Genomic DNA, 13,774 nt, shown 5'->3' with positions numbered 1-13,774 from the left:
GGCCTCTCTTAAATCAGCAAAAGCCACAATGTTGGATTCAATGGAAAGTACACAAATGAATACGGCTTACATTTCCAATGTTGTAACTTTCCCTTGAACAAAAGGATCTTTGGAAGCAACTTGTAATCCAATGTGTATTCCTATAATATCTCAACACTTAAAAATAAGGACTTGTAGGGAACAGGAAAATATCACGTGCTAAGTGAAATACATTAGAAATAGGTACAATTTATACATGTGGTTTTCTAATTTTGTAAATTGTAATAAAACTGTCCGGGGATTTGGTACAGGACTTGGCAAAATGTTTTAGTCTAAACACTGCTATATCAACTGACTAGCTGTTCTGCAGAGGAAAAGGGAACTTGAGAAAACTTCAGCTGAATGGCATGAATGTGGGAAGTTCCACCTTCTTGGCCACAGAGAAACCCTATTACCCAAGTTTAGAAACTGTTTACACAAAATAACACTAAATCTTAGAACTTCTCAGATGTGCAAATCCAAGATTAAAAACAACATGAATGACACAAACTGGGGACAAGGCTGGTATCATTCTCTAAAATAGGTCTTTTCATGGGAATAAAATAGGGGATTTTCTGTTTTCTGAGTTAAAATTTGGTTCATTTTCTTTTAGGGTTGCTCTTTGTTCCCCATTCTCCCAGCTATATAATATCTTTGGAATGTTCTTAGAAACCAAAGATCCAGACTTCTTCACACTAGTAACAAAAAGATACAGATGGGGAATGGAGATTTTTGAGGCCCAAACTCATATTTTGAATTCTGCAGGGGGTGCCTCACAGACTCCCCTTTCCAAGTCCTTCTTATTTTTTTTAAATTAATTTATTTATTTGGCTGCCCCGGGTCTTAGCTGCATCACATGGGATCTTTGGTCTTAGCTGTGGCATAGATCTTCAGTTGCTGCATGTGAGATCTAGTTGCCCAGACAGGGATTGAACCCTCAGCCCTCTGCGTTGGGAGTGTGGAGTCCTAGCCACTGGACCAGTTCTTTCTTAATCACTTCTGACATTTTCCAAGAGAAGAACAATGAGGATGAAAAGGAATGAAAGCCACTCATGTGAATTTCTTTACTGTTACTTATTTGCAATTAGGGCCATTTGGGGAAAATTCACTCTATGTTATTGCTGAGAAGGAGAAAATGCAGAGTATTGTACTTGCTTCTTTCTCTTACAACAGTTAGTAATATCCTCCTCCCGGGCTTGTACAGGTTTTCCCATTTTCATATCTATGTCTTGGCCCAATTTTGCAAACCTTCCCCCTTTCAACGTTGTTGTTCAGTCGCTCAGTCTTGTCTGACTCTTTGTGACCCCGTGGACTGCAGCACACTAGGCCTTCCTGTCCATCACCAACTCCTGTAGCTTGCTCAATCTCATGTCCACTGAGTCAGTGATGCCATCCAACCATCTAGTCCTCTGTCACCTCCTTCTCTTCCTGCCTTCAATCTTTCCCAGCATCAGGGTCTTCTCCAATGAGTCAGCTCATTGCATCAGGTGGTCAGAGTACTGGATTGTCAGCTTCAGCATCAGTCCTTACAATAAATATACAGGCTTGATTTCCCTTAAGATTGACTGGTTGGATCTCCTTGCAGTCCAAGGGACTCTCAAGAGTCTTATCCAACACCACAGTTCAAAAGTATCAGTTCTTCAGTGCTCAGCCTTCTTTATAGCCCAACTCTCACATTCATACATGACTACTGGAAAAACTATAGCTTTGGCTATGCAGACCTTTGTTCACAAATAATGGAGCCATCATGGAGCTTAATGTTGGAGCCATCATAACTCTTTTGACTTTTTTTTTTTTTTCTAAATTTTTAGCTGTGGCATGGGGGATCCTAGTTCCCTAACCAGGGATAGAACCCATGCTCCCTGCATTGGAAGCAGAGTCCCAGCCATCAGACTACCAGGGAAGTCCCTTGATTCTGATCTTTAAATAATTTTTGCATATTGAAAATGCTTGATTAACTTGATACATTTCTTCCTTATTGTAATTACAGAATAGCAGTGAAGTATGGATTCTGGAGTCAAACTCCATGGGTTCAAAACCTGACACTACTGTTTCCTGGCTGTGTGGCCTGTGATTGGTTACTGAACCTTTCTGAGCTTCTGGGCACCATCTCTAAAATGGACATAAAAACTGAACCTCTCTCAGGGTTACGATAAGAATAAATGAGAAAATGCTTGTCACCAGCTTAGCAGTGTCTGCTGTAGAATGGTAGCAGTGTCTGCAGAGAATGGTAGCTGCTGTTTATATGTGGGTTACATTACTGCTCAATCTTCTAATTCTTCAAATTCTAGTGGGAATATCATCCTATTCGGCCTCTCATTATAATCATAACTGGGTCATCCTAAGTTATCTCTGCCGGAGAGGTGCTTCAGGCCTCACCTTATTGAGCACTGATATTAATTCATTTCTTTTTAATTTATCAAGGGACTTCCATCAGCTACTAATTTAGCAGAGCCCAGCGTCTCCCTGTGTGTCCTTGGCTGAGATGTAGAAGATCAAGTACATAGGGAAGAAAAAATACAATTGCTTAACCTGCTAGCTGTTCATCTTCTGGGTTTTCAAAATGGCTTTTAGCGGCAAGCAGAGGACAGGAAAGAGGTTGCTCTAAGTGGGAACTTGATTTAGTCTGTTCTGGACACAAAACTTTCACTTTCAGCCCCATCAAGCCTGAAATACATGAAATACAACCCGTAACTTACTCAGTGCAGGGTGAGCAGCCGGGAGTTCAGAGGTGATCTGGCACCAGGGAAGATCTGATCTGTTTAGAAGTAGCTCCTGCAGGCCGGCTTCAGATGGATGTGCCTGACTGTCACCTGGGCTCTGGGAGGTTAATAGTGGCCCCTCTGGAGCAGGGAGAGACAAGCCTTTGCTGACCCCTTTCTATTAATGTCTGACTTTAGGCAGGCTGAACTGGTTGTAGCTGAGGCTGCGGGTCCTTTGGCTCCACATACAAAAAGGACAATTGCGCTGTGGTTTTCAGGCTGGAGACAAGACACTCAGTGCTCAGACCTGCAGGGTCCAGATCCTGTTTGCTGAGAGGGGAAAGAAAAAGGCTACTTTCATTTTATTTGTGGTGGAAATTGTTCCCCTGCCTTGTTTTTCTTTATTACAATTTGCTGACTTTTATTACAATTAAAGCTCAGTGAGGGGTAAAAATCTATAGACTCCGAAAGGATATTTATTACAGAAAGTATTACAAACCTAGACAGCATATTAAAAAGCAAATACATCACTCTGCTGACTAAGGTCCGTGTAGTCAAAGCTATGGTTTTTCCAGTAGTCATGTATTGGTGTGAGAGTTGGACCATAAAGAAGGCTGAGAGCCGAAGAATTGATGTTTTTGAATTGTGGTGCTAGAGAAGACTTTTGAGAGTCCTTTGGACTGCAAGGAGATCAACTCAGTCAGTCTTAAAGGAAATCAAGCCTGACATTGGAAGGACGGATCTGATGCTGAAGCTCCAATACTTTGGCCACCTGATGTGAAGAGCTGACTCATTGGAGAAGACCCTGATGCTGGGAAAGACTGAGGGCAGAAGAAGAAGGGGACAACAGAGAATGAGATGGTTTGATGACATCATCAACTCAATGGACATGAGTTTGAGCAAGCTCTGGGAAACAGTGGAGGACAGGGAAGCCTGGCATGGGGCAGTCTATGGGGTCACAAAGAGTTAGACACAACTTAATGACTGAACAACAACAATCCAAGGACAAATTATGCTTTTCTCCACTCTGTTCAGAAAATAATTGCATGCAGTGTGCTTATGTTGAAACAGATTTTTACAGTTGAAATCATAATACTTGTACTAAATAGTTCTTTTACTTTGGTCCCTTAATATTTCTGGGTATCTGCTTCTTCAGATTAAAAAAATGAGGGGCTGGGAATAGATGAGCTATGAAGCCTGTATCAGATTTTAAATTGTTATGGTTTCCTAGAGGGTTAATTTATAAAGAAATATACACCCCCCCTTACCCCAGTCAGTCCCAGATAATGTGCTATTTTTCACAAACATTACTGATATAGCATCTATTTTCAGTTTCCAATGAAATGGAGAACAATGTGACCCATTTAAAAGCCAGCTCACGAGAGAATATTACCTGCCAGTTATCAATCCTTCTAGCTAATTCTCTTGATAAGGACCATATGATAGAAATATTTCTTTGCTGCAAAACTAATAGCAGTCTAGACTATACTTGATAATACTGTACATGCATAGTGCAACAGCTCTGAAAAATGATTTCCTATTTGTTGCCAATTTAGTTTGCTTGAGGTGAGAAAAAGAAGAAAACTCACTTTTATGTTCATCTGTCTTGAGTGACTGAGCAGTTAAAAAGACATATGGCTTCTCCAGATCATTAGAAACTATAGCTGTTAATTTCAGTGTGAATTGCTCTTGTGTTTATGATCCAGAAATCATTGCTATTAAGATGGTAAGAAATTTCTTTTTCAGTTTTAAGAAAATATTCTTCAGTTCACATGCATGCTTTCTTAGGATGAATTAAAGGATGTCTATTAAGAAAGACAGGAGAGTAACTGACTAATGGAAAGCAGCATCACTGTAATGAATAACTCAGTTCATGGATGTAGTTTCCTAAATTTCACCTCTCTAACAACAATTGGGCTAATGCCTATCCATGGGCGATAGCTAAAAGAGGTTGTAAAAATCTGTCTCCTAGAGAAGGACCAGGCTTGGAGTTACTTGGTCAGTGAGGTCAATGGTTCCTCATTGTTATATTCAAGTTTAGTAACAAGTTCCTATTACTGAGTTGGGGCAAACACCGGAGTACATATTTTTAATGATGTGTTAACTTGTAAATGCATAATTAAATACCACAAAGTGATGGTACATTAGCTTAAGAGATGCTTTTTAAGAACAAACCTTGGGACTTCCCTGGTGGCCCAGCGGCTCAGACTTTGCACTTCCAATGCAGAGGACCCTGATTCGATCCCTGGTCACGGAACTAGGCCCCACATGTCACAACCAGGAGTTTGCATACTGTAACTAAAGAGATCCTGCGTGCTGCAATACAGATGGAAGATCCTGTGTGCTGCAAATGAGACCCAGCACAGCCAAATAAATTAATAAATATTTTTTGAAAAGGAACAAAAACCAATCCACCCATACTCATGTACTTCTCTTAATTCTTCCCAGTATCTTATCTGGGAATATCACACACACACACACACACACACACACACATGCACACGCACATGCACACACACACACAGACAGACACATAACACGTACATGCCTCTTGAGTTGTGGATGATGGGGACAGAGGACACACCCCTCAGTGGCTGCAGTAGCACTGCTGGGTGGGGCTGAGAACCCTAGTCATGGCAGGGGGCACATGTGTGTGCTCCTTTATCTCTGAAGGCAGCTGCAGAACAAGATACCCAGGAGATGGGGAGGACAATTTGGGGTGTGAACCACGGAGCATCGTTAGCAGGCTGCTCCAGGATGACCCCTCTGTCTCCAGCTCCCTTAAAAAAAATTGTATTTATTTTTGGCTGTGCTGATCCTTCATTGCTTTGCACAGGCTTCCTCTAGCTGTGGTGAGCGGGGGCCACTCTTCCTTGTGGTATGTGGGCTTCTCATTTCGGAGCACAGGCTCTGGGGCATGTGGGCTTCAGTAGCTGCGGCTCCCAGGCTTTAGAGCACAGGCACAATAGTTGTGGCCCATGGTCTCAGCTGCCCCGCAGGAAGTAGGATCCTCCGGGACCAGGGGTGGAACTGGTGTCCCCTGCATCGCAAGGTGGATTCTTATGCCCTGGGCCATAAGAATTCTTATTCCCTGGGCCAGAGAAGTCCTCCAGCTCACTTTTAACAGCAGTGATACAGAGAGTGTGGACAGTGATGGGAGGAAAGGACAGAAGTGAGCGGGAGGATGAGAGAGAATGAAGGAGGGGAGAAGGGCTCTCAGTAAAGCACAGACGATATTTCAGAGGTAAATGCTCAGACTTCCTGGTTTGCCTGTTGTCCTTGAATAATCAGAAATAGTGTCCCTTCACTCTAAAAGTATCAACTATGGATGACAAATTGTTACCCTAGATACACGCCCCAAATGCTGGCTTCATCACTGATGACAGTCTTGGGACCTGAAAGGGTCAAATGGTGCAGCTAGGAAAGGAAAACTGTTGAGGATTTGGAGATAACTACAAAAAGAAAGCATCACTGCGTTTTTCTTGTATATTTCTATGACTTGACTGATAGGCTTCTTGCAGCTTAGCTGTGTGGAGAAGTGTTTTTGTATCAAACATTATAATCTTAAGATTCGATAAGACTTTTCATCAAACCTCTCCCACTATCTCTGTCCTCCTTTTGCTGCTGAGACAGCCCTGAGGGCCCTGAGGGCACTCACACCTTGCGTTATTTCCTCCCCTTGAGTGTAGGCTGGGTTTGGGGACTTGCTTCTATTAGATAGAATGGGGCATGGGCGGGCGATGGAATGCTTCTTCCAGGTTAAGTTATAAAAAAAAAAAACCAACTCTGGATTCACCTGGTTGTCTCTCTCTCTCAAACCAGCAGTCATGTCCTGAGCTGCCATCTGGAGAGGCTCACATGGAAAGGAACTGACATCTCCAGCCACCAGTTACCAGGGGCAGAGAGTGCCCATGGCCACGTGAGTGAGCATGGAAGCAGACCCTGCCCCACTCGAGCCTCACGATGACAGCAGCCCCAGCCCACATCTTGACCACAGCCTTGTAAGGGGCAGAGGTTGGCACCCAAGCCAAGCCTAGAGTCTTGACCCACTGAAACCATGAGATGATGTTTTTTAACCTTACATTTTGGAATAATTTATTATGCAGCAATTGATAAAACTTAGATGAGGACCATTTTTGTCCCCTTGCAGGGTCCATGGATTAACTTCCTACCAACCACATCTGATTAAAGCAAGTCCCACAACTGGCCATCATTGAACAATGTTTTTTTTTTTTAATGATTTTTTTTGATGTGGACTTTATTTTAAAATCTTTATTGAATTTGTTACAATATTGCTTCTTTTTACGTTTTGGTGTTTCATTGGCCCCAAGGCATGTGGGATCTTACTCCCTAATCAGAGATTGAACCCATACCCCCTGTATTGGAAGGCAAAGTCTTAACCACTGGACCACCAGGGAAATCCCTGTCACTGAACAATATTAATCGAGTGTCTGCTGCTTAGCAGGAGGTCAGGGAGTCAAGAGTTTCTGAGGGAAATGGCCACAGTGAGAGGGGTATGTATGCAGGGGAGACGTCATTCTGATGAATGTGCCCACGGCAGATCTCGCCGTACTCATGTCCAATGCCTCTTACCATTTATCTTGTTTATGTGAGGACTCCTTTTCAACCCCTCACATCAAACCACCTTCTCCTTCTTAGGAGCTGCCCTTCAGCTATGGGACCTGAAGCCAGGCTTTCCACCCAAGACCCTGATCCTTCTCGTCCCTTTCATCTGGGGTGGAGGCCAAGGCCCAGCACATGGAGCTGTGTGACCTTGGGCAATCTGCTTCACCTCTCTGTGCACCTGTGAACTCAAACAAACATTGGGTAGGGGCTTCTCTGATGGTCCAGTGGTTAAAGCTTTGCCTTCCAATGCAGGGGGTGCAGGTTTAATCTCTAAACAGGGAACTAAGATGCCACATGCCTCTTGGCCAATAAACCAAAACATAAAACAGAAGCAGTATTGTAACAAATTCAATAAAGACTTTAAAAATGGTCCACACACACACAAAATCTAAAAGGAAAAAAACAACCAAAAACCACTGGATGATAGTAATACTGGGCACAGATGACCATGCACCTCTTGTGTATAAGGACTAGAAATGGTTAGCTATTTTAGAATGCAGAGCCATCAGAACTACATGAGAACAGTCCTGCAGGGTGCTCGGGCATAACGATGTTAGCTTGTGCTTACAGGAGCACCTGGCTTCCAGAGAACACTCTGTGTACCTCAGCCACTATTGTCACAGTATCACTTGGCACAAATATAAAACAATCATGTTTAAATCAATACACTTTCTTGAGCTTGGACTACCGCCTCCAATTTCCAATCTAAATTTTTGGAATTTGACGTGAATTGTGAAATAACCCACTGACATAGGCTGGATTTTTAGAGAGTGGTTCATGACTCAGGGGCCTCAAAAGAAATAAGTCCTCCCTCTGCGTCTGGAAGATCCCCTGGAGGAGGAAATGGCAACCCACTCCAGTGTTCTTGCCTGGGAAATCCGCCTGGCAGGCTACAGTCCATGGGGTCACAAGGAGTCAGACATGACTGAACAGACTCTAAATAAAAAAACAAAACAAAACTACAAAGCCTTTGGAAGTCATCTGCACTCAAAAGAGTTGAGGGGCAAGTCCTGAATTCCTTTAAGAAAAAGGAATCGCCTATTTAATGGGTGAAAAGACAACACTACAGAGTTCATGGAATTTTTGAGGAATCGTAGTTTGTAAAATAAATGAGGCAGTCTGGAAAAGTCAGTCAAAGGAGAAGGTGGTTTAAGTTTCATTATTTTTGATCCAGGGGATGAATCTAGACCCAGCGATGATGCAGATATTTGCAATAACCTCATCTCACAGATGCTCCTCACAGTGGTAATCTTCAGCAGACTAAGGACATATATGTATAGAATGCATGATCTATAAGGCCTGGAAATGCATTGTCTGTTTTGAAATTAAAATCCAGAGGGGGATTATACACACACATACAACATACACACATGAACATACACGCATCATAACTTTCACAAGAAGTTTGGGTGTACCTTTGCCCGGACTTTCTTTCTTCCTGCTTCCCTGGTTCTGCTTCTCTCCTGACTTCTGACTACCTCTTCGCTCCACTTGGGATGTGCCAGTGCTGGATGGTTTTGATTGGAGCCACAAGTATTCAAGGTGGTGATGATACAGTAATTCTCCTACATACAAACCTTCAAGTTGTGAACTTTCAAAGATGCTAACACGCATTTAGTTCCAGCAAGGAGGCTGCACGTGTGCCATCAACATCAGGCTTGAGTCAAGCTCAGCTCGCCTGCTGTCTCCTGTTGCTGACAGTCCTTCAGCTCCACCATCTCCCACCTCCTCTCCCTCCTCCCATCAGTAACTCTTCCTGTCTGTTCACTTGATGCCAGCCCCTGTGCGTCAGCTGCTGTGCTGTACTACTGTACTTTACATTGTACTGTAAGATTAAAAATGTTTCCTTTGTTTTCTGTTTGTTTTTTTATGGATTATTTGTGTGAAAAGCATTATAAACCTATTACAGTACAGGACTATATAGCCGACTGTTAGTTGAGTACCTAGGCTAACTTTGTTCGACTTAATGAACAAACTGGACTTACGAACAAGCTTGGAACAGAACTCATTTGTATGCAAGGGACTTGCTGTACGTAAAGTCTGCAGAGAATTTCCCCACAAGTACAGGAGTAGACATGGAAAAAGAGATCTATGAATGAGTATATTAAAAAAAAACTACAGCAGATTCTAGACCCTTGAATTCAAAGTGTGGTCCTTGGACCATCAACATTGGCATCACCTGGGAGCTTGTCAGAAATGCAGAATATCAGACTTCAAACCAGACCAACTAAACCTGAATCTGCTTTTCAACAAGATCCTCAAAGATGTGTATGCCTATTAAAGTTTTAGAAGCATTTCCTGACAAACATATCAGGTTAAACTCAGGTTCTTATGGTGGCCTGGCACAGCAGTAAAAGTGTGGAAACTGAAGCTAGACAGTCCAAATCCTGTCTCCATAACTTACAGTCTGAATCACACAGCTTTTTTAACTTCTCAGAGACTCAGTTTTCTCATCTGGAAAATGGGAATAACAGCACTACCCAATTGGATTGTTAATTGAATTAACAATGGCAGAATTCTTAGAATGGCATGTAGCGATTCAGTGCCATATAAGTATTGTTTAAGTATATTGTTCTAAAGCTATGTAGGGCTTCCTAGGTGGTGCTAGTTGTAAAGAATCTGTCTGCAATGCAGGAGACTCAAGAGACTCAGGTTCGATCCTGGGTCAGAAAGATTCCCTGGAGGAGGGTATGGCAATCCACTCCAGTGTTCTTACCTGCAAAATCCCATGGATAAAGAAGCCTGGTGAGCTATATAGTCCATGGGTCACAAAGAGTCGGACACGACTTAGCAACTGAACAATAACAACTTCAGGCACTTGAAAATAGCTGTGGATGGGATATCTAAAAGAGAAAATAGAATAAGCTCAGGATAACTTTGAAATAAATCTAAAAACCAGATGCACAGATTCTTATACATACCTTTCTTAAGAGGTCGGGAGTCACAGAAACAAATGACACGAAAACTGTGACTGTATGTAAATCAGCCCCACTAGGTACTGAGGACCTGCTCTGTGCCAGCCAGTTGGCAGATGCAGAGCAGATTCATGGGGAAGCCAAAGAAGCTCGGCTCAGTGCCCCTCACTTCCATGGGGTCCCTGGCAAGGCCCTTGAAGGGGCTCTAGTAATTTTATAGTCTTAATTTTATATACTTTTGAGGAGGGTCATTTTATTGAAGTATAATATTACATAAGGGCATTAATAGCAGACAGTTCTGCATTGTCCTTCCTAAAGAGCAGACTGTGTGAGTTTCAGCAGTACATCACCGCAGCAGCCTCTGCTTGACCTCATTTATAGCGAGGCCTCCTTTCTCTCCTCCTGCCTCTCATCCCACCTATGGAAGCAGACTTTGCTCACCAAATGCCTCCTTGAGTTCTGACTGAGTTATGAGAGACTTCTAGTATCCCGTTTACACCTTGATAGGCTTCCCAGGTAGCTCTAGTGGTAAAGAACCTGCCTACCAATGCAGGAGACATAAGAGGTGTGAGTTCAATCCCTGGGTCAGGAAGATCCACTGGAGGAGGCATGGCAGCCCACTCCAGTATTCTTGCCTGGAGAACCCCACGGACAGAGGGGCCAGGTGGGCTATGGTCCACAGGGTCACAAGGAGTTGGACAGGACTGAAGTGATTGAGCACGTAGTTGCACTTTGATAAAGATATAAATGATATGACAGTCATTTCTTCAGGCTGGAATAATGTACTCAAATTCTCAACATTAAAATTGAAGGGCATAGATGTAAAAAAAAAAATCTAGCATTTGAGCTATAAAATTAAAGGTACTGGGTGGTGGAAACTCAGCTAGAGTATCATCTGTGAAGAAAAGAATGAAGTGCTTTGATTCAGCAGTGCTAATGAGGTCACTAAAACGTCCTGGAGTTAGGACAGATGGAGTAACCAGGCAAGCAGAGGAGGCCATGGTGCTTAGACAGCTTCCAGCGTGTCTTCCTGTGTGCTAGGAGTCCCGTTTCAGGAGTGTTACGGCATAATTTTTAAAACGGTAAAACCACAAAAATAAAATGAGTATGTGTCAAATATTTTATTTAACTCATTAATTAAAATTCACTTAAAATAATATTTTTGAGTCATAGAGATTTACATTCTCAAGCTTTAGCCTCGTTGTTGTGTAGTTGCTAAGTTGGGTCTGACTCTGTTCAGTGAAATCAAGACTTTCAGGGTGGGACTCCAAAGGGTTCTGCCTTTCTCAAATTCTGTTAAAGTCTCCTCTGTTATATCATTATCTCGTCTTGAGCACCTAGTGTTTTATTTGCATTTGACTTTCAACAGCCAGTTACAGATTTCAATGAGACTAAGTAAACATTAACATAAGACTAAGTCAAAAGCGTACTTTTATATTGTTACACTCTTATAAAGGGCATTCAGTGATGGGACACAACTTTCCAGTGTGTGAGGCCTGGGAAGCATAAATAACCCAACTTCTTTTGGCTGTTGAACCCCTGAATGTATCTCAATCTTTCTTGAAGCTATAGATTTTAAAAACTATATCATAATTTTTCAAAACTTATTAACTGTATAAAATAGGCCTTTTACTGTTTCCTAAAAATCTTTTAATCTCTAAGAGGAGCTTTCTTAATTTTATTATTCCAGATATTGGCAAATAACAAACTGCATCTCATGTACTGACACCAAATCACTTTCCAACTGGAATGTATCTAGATTTCTCCTTGGGAACCTCAGTTAGGGTTTTGCCCACTGGTGCTTATCCAATGACTTTATCCACCCATATCCTCTTTCAACTTATGCTATCAAAACATGTATTTCTTGCACAAGTTTTTTGGTTTGCCCCCTCAAAAATCATCAGATCAGATCAGATCAGTCGCTCAGTCGTGTCCAACTCTTTGCGACCCCATGAATCGCAGCACGCCAGGCTGATATCAAAACAGTTATGAAAAGGGAGAAAAGGGAAAGAGGAGTTGCATTTCAGTCTTTTGGAAAAGGAGACAGGTTTGGGTAGTCTTGGTAGCCAAGAAGACCAAAGTTTCTTCTTAGAAGATACAAAGAAATACAGACCCTTACAGAGAAACAAATTGTTTCTTCTCCTTTGGAAGTTCTGACAGGCAGCAGGGTCATTTTCTCTTAGTCATCACAAATGCACAAGGTTTCCATCAACTGGAAACATAAATGGGCTTGGATGTGCTCGCTGGTTGAAACAGCAGGTTCCCATCAGGCTTCTGTTACAGAGAAAAGCTTATCCAAGCTGGGGAAATTCCCAAGGAGGACAAAACTTCAGTGGTTTTAAAAGATAAAAATGTAAAGACTTTCAAAATGTAATAAAATTTTATGAAGTGTTCTATAAAAAAGACCTGATTCAGTTGTACTGTGGCTCAGAGACTCCATGTAAGAATAGGACTTTGACCTTCAAAGTCTGTGATACACGAAACAATACAATTCAGTTACATTTGCTTGGAAGTGTTCCGAACCATTCTTAGCAGAGCCAGAATTTTCATTTTAGAGTCAAATTATGGACTTTCCAAAACATTTGTTCTGGTTTATTTTTAAAACGATGAAAATCTGGTCATGTGAGTCAGTTAACAAGCATTTTATTTGAGTACCTGACTCTTACTAAGTCCGGGAGATTCCAAGATGAACAAAATGTAGACATTGTCTTTTGGGAGCTTATACTCAAGTGCTGGAGAAAGACATGGAAGCAATGATGCTGGTGCAATTGCTTCAAGAATAGCACCTTCTTTGGAAAACTGTGGGAGGTGGGGGAAGGCTTCCTAGAAAGAAAGAATTTATTTTGTTCTTTTTTCGGCCATGTCACACAGCATGGGCATGTGGGATCTTTGTTCCTTGACCAGGGACTGAACCTCCATCCCCTACACTGGAAGCACAGAGTCCTAACCACTGGACCACCAGCAAGAAATAATTTGAGCAGAGTTTTGTAGATGGTGAGGAGGGGGAACAGGAAGATGAGCCAGACAGGTTCTCCATTTGGAGGGGGAAACACCACAGGCAGTGTGAAAAACATGGACTGTTGTAGGAGTTACAGAAGAGCAACGCTGATTCAACCTAGCCGAGATAGATTCTGTGGAGTGCACACACGGGAGTTTTGAGAGCATAGAACAATCAAGATACGGGGTTGGCCAAAAAGTTCATTCTGTTTTTTCTGTACTCTTTTATGGAAAAACCTGAATGGACTTTTTGGCCAACCCAATAGACTTTAGGGTGGTGGTGGGGGATCGAGTTGGGAAGAGTGGGCAGCTAATAAGCAACTGCAGTAGTCAGGGTGAGAAACAGTGAGGTCTAATTAGCTAACATCTTGACACTATATGGTGTATATTGGTAGGAATCGAATACATTTTGAATGTCAAATGACTTTCTGAAAGACAGACTTTAGCTCCTCAGTGGTCAGGCAGTAGGTATTTACTGGTTGTCCAACCTGTTTCTTGATTCACAACCTTCTATTA

The 13,774-nt window shown here is 42.2% G+C and overlaps 1 long non-coding RNA gene across 1 annotated transcript; it reads right to left on the bottom strand.

Annotated features, from left to right (window-relative positions):
* Positions 1-4,523: 4,523 nt before the first annotated feature.
* On the bottom strand, positions 4,524-10,207 carry LOC133260456 (uncharacterized). The gene is made up of 3 exons (XR_009740817.1): positions 10,063-10,207; positions 8,762-8,911; positions 4,524-5,064 (listed from the first exon to the last, which is right to left on the bottom strand). It is a non-coding gene; the product is annotated as an uncharacterized LOC133260456 (long non-coding RNA).
* Between the last annotated feature and the right edge of the window lie 3,567 nt (positions 10,208-13,774).

The sequence above is a fragment of the Bos javanicus genome, chromosome 14 (assembly GCF_032452875.1).
Source record: "Bos javanicus breed banteng chromosome 14, ARS-OSU_banteng_1.0, whole genome shotgun sequence".
Taxonomy (NCBI): domain Eukaryota; kingdom Metazoa; phylum Chordata; class Mammalia; order Artiodactyla; family Bovidae; genus Bos; species Bos javanicus.
The sequence above is the reverse complement of the archived record's forward strand: the minus strand, read 5'-3'. Positions and strand labels throughout refer to the sequence as shown.